Here is a 3,784-nt window from a genome sequence, read left to right on the forward strand (position 1 = left end):
GTTTTGAATTTTGTAACTTACTAAAAAATAATTATTGTCAAATGAGTTTCAATTATTTCTATAGGAAATTGAACGCTATACAAAAAAGGTCTCCTGTGGTTGATCGATAACTCTAACCATTTAGAAGATATTCGCAGTAAAATCCCAATGCCTACTGATTTTAATAGTTTTTCAATAAATATTTTCAATTTATCCATTCAATTTATGAATTTTGACAATATTCATGAGAATTTGAGTTTATTTTGATAGAATGACAGTTTGCGAGTTATGTCTTATCTTTTGTTTAAGAATATATTTCTGTCGAATCAAGTTTTTTACGATATTTTGTTTTTATAAATTTTATCACAATTTAGGATCGTAATTTAATATTTTTCAACGGGTTTATTTAAAATGTCATTCAAATTTCTTTTTTCCACAAAATTTATAAGGCAATATTTTTTGTTTGGGGAATTTGAAGATTCAATTTCGAATTCTGGTAGTTCTGTTACTCAGTACTTGTCATAGTAGCGCCATCTGTGGTTTTATGTCATTTCTATGTTTCCTATTATATTTCTACATTGCATATATAGTTTTTGGAGCTCTGGTTGTGTCTTCTTGTGTATAACTAAAACCAATTAATTAACAGCTGAGTTTTAATATATTTTTGATTATGGCAATTCATCTGCTAATCATCTAATATGAATAAAGTGAAAGAGGTTATGTGTTTATTTTTTCATCAACGTAATATTCTTAAATATTCAACGTAATATTCTTAAATATTCTCAAAATTCATAAATTAAATGGATAAATGGGAAATATTTATTAAAAACTATTAAAACTAGTAGGCATTGGAATTCTACTGCGAATATCTTCTAATCGATTAAACACAAGAGACCTTTTTTGAAGAGCATTCAATTTCCTATAGAAACAATTGAAACTCATTTGACAATAATTATTTTTAGTAAGTTACAAAATTCAAAACAAAAAGTTATTTTCCTTAAAATACTTCAATCTTTGACCTTGAATATCTTTTAAATGGTTAGATTAATGAAAAGAGTATATGAGACCATTTTTGTAGAGCATTCAATTTCCTATAAACAGTGACGATGCAACTGGTTTAACGATCTATTGGTCATATCTTGACCATTTTTATATAAGACTAAATTGAAAATGGAAAACTATGATGACGACAATCTTCCCGTTAATATTAAGAGCTCAGATTTGGTAAGTACTTTCTAGAGGTACCCAGGAACTACTTTTCGTGTATCGGATCAAAAAAAAATCTTGATTTTTTTTTACCCACCCTAATACTTGTATGTATGATCAGAACGTCGTGCTGAGCCGATTTAGCCATGCCCGTCTGTTTGTATGCAATCTAGTCTCTCAGTTTTCGAGATATCTGATTGAAATTTGGTAAGTAAGCGTATTTTTGGAATGTCTTCATCATTTGTCGGAACCGCAAAAATCGGACCACTATAACATATAGCTCCGATACATCTGATTGTTCAAATATGCGATTTTTCGTTATAACTCGTCCATTTATACAGCTAGGAACATTATTACCCACCGCACTATTATTACCCATTATTAAAAGAATACTTGCAATGAAAATGGCAAAGATCGGGTCGCTGTAACCTATAGCCTCTATACAACTGATTGTTCAGATATGGGGTTTTACTGTAAAACTCATTTATTTGGACTGCTAAAACCGAGAATTCTCGAGAGCTATTTTCTAAATAATCATACAAAGTCTACTGAAAAAATTGTCAAAATCGATTCTGCATATTCTTTACCTTCTATACCACTGATTGTTCAGATACAAGTTTTTACGATATAACTCCTTTATGTAGGTAGGCAGCTAAAACCATTAAATTGTGTTACCGGTTTACAAACCGATCACACAGCAGTGAAACTCAGTTAGATTGGTGCTATAAAAGTTATATCTTCCATACCTCTGATTGTTTAGATATGATTTTATATATATGGTGATTCTATTTCAATTCATACAGGGAGAATGGGTTCCAAATTCAAAATCAAGTTAATATGATTTTCCATGTTTTTTAGGGTAATTAAAGAGACACGTATTTTTTTGTTTTGCGAAAAAACAAACAAAAAAGTTTATTTGTTTAAAATCATAATTTTTTCGTATCTTAAAATTTTATTTGAAGTAAATACTTGTTTTTACGCCTGTTCGCTTTTGCATACGATTACGGTTCTTATTATTTTGAACTACAAAAAAATTAAAAACAATATGGTTTTGCAAAAATCGAGTTCTTAGATTTTTCAAAAAGTTTCCGCCGTTTTGTTAATTTTCAAAATTATTTAAATTTTAAAAGTCATAAAAAACACTGCTTTTATTTCGTTAATTTTAAAATATCGGAGAAAATGCGGGACAAAGGCAGGACACTTGGAACAAATCAGTACATTTTGGGGGTTTTCCGTTTTGAAAAACTACGCAGGACAGACCTTTAAATAACAGTACGGTCCTGCAAAAAACAGAACGGATGGTCACCGTAGTTATATTACAAAATAATTATGCGTTTAAATTGTTAGACCAAAGTGCATTATCGTAGCCATCCGAGGCACTGCTCCAATAATATGTGGGATATGTATAGTATATATTTTACCAAAAATTTACTTACAAAATCATAATTATTGGAAATTATCGCTCAAATTTTCCAATGAATTTAAAACGTAAGGTCAAAGTAAAACCGAAACAAAGAAACAGTGATATCTGCGCATACTTGTTTCAAAAAACTGTTTGCTCCATTTTTTGTTCCACTTTGCCCAGAAATGAAATTGAAATAAATAGAGTAGGCATTACTGTAACGCTGGTATGCCCATGATACAAAAAAGAAGGTAGTTTTATTACTACTATTTTTTGATTACTAAGCAGATTTTTGACATTTCTCCAGATGTAAACATTACATACATAAATTTACATACAAACAATAGTAAGTTGATGTGTTCGATAATCAAATTTGAATGTTTTTCTCAAACGTTTAAAAGATCATTTGAATAATATCGATGTGAAATAAAATAAAATCTAGTTTTGAAACATTTATTTATTAAAACGCTGTTTTTCATTTTATTTTAAACAAAATAAATAAATGTACATAACTAAACCCTTTTTGTTGAATAGTCCGAATAAGGTGTATTGTTAGATATTTCGTCATTAAAGCATAGTCCGAAATCAGGATTCGGAGAAGGTTGAATGGTCTCATTGCCCTCACAATGAAAGTAGTCACAATTCAGAATTCTCCGGAAGTGAAGTATCTATAAGTAAGTCTGGATACAAAACTATCGTGGAAATCTAACGAGGAACAAACCTCTAAAGAAAGGGCAGCATTTTGGCAATGTAAACTGGTGTTTGGTAAAACGTGGGGTGGTCAACATAGGATTTATACCTCTATGATCAGACCCATAATTAGCTATGCGTCAATCGTATGGTAGAGCAGATTCTCAATCAAGAGCGTGGGAAGTCTGCTTGCAAAACTTCAAAGAACTACTCCCGTGTGCGGTACGAAAGATTTCTCTACAACACGTGGCTTTGCTCTTGATGCACTGCTGCACTTACCGTCACTTCGTGTTTTCATACGTGGCTTCCCCTGCAGACTAAAAACAAACGGATGCTGGTATAACACTGAGTGGGGCCAGGCTGAAATTGCTAGCGGCAGAGATCTGAGCACTTGTGTCTTTTCAATGCTACAGGATAGTACGCCACCATTACCTTTCTTGAAGAGATTCCGGACTCACACTGATTTGCTTGTCCTTCTTTTGTCGGTCCAAACAGGAATCTCGATTT

Source organism: Rhagoletis pomonella, unplaced genomic scaffold, assembly GCF_013731165.1.
Source record: "Rhagoletis pomonella isolate Grant_MI unplaced genomic scaffold, Rhpom_1.0 Rhpom_scaffold_00014, whole genome shotgun sequence".
Classification (NCBI taxonomy): Eukaryota; Metazoa; Arthropoda; class Insecta; order Diptera; family Tephritidae; genus Rhagoletis; species Rhagoletis pomonella.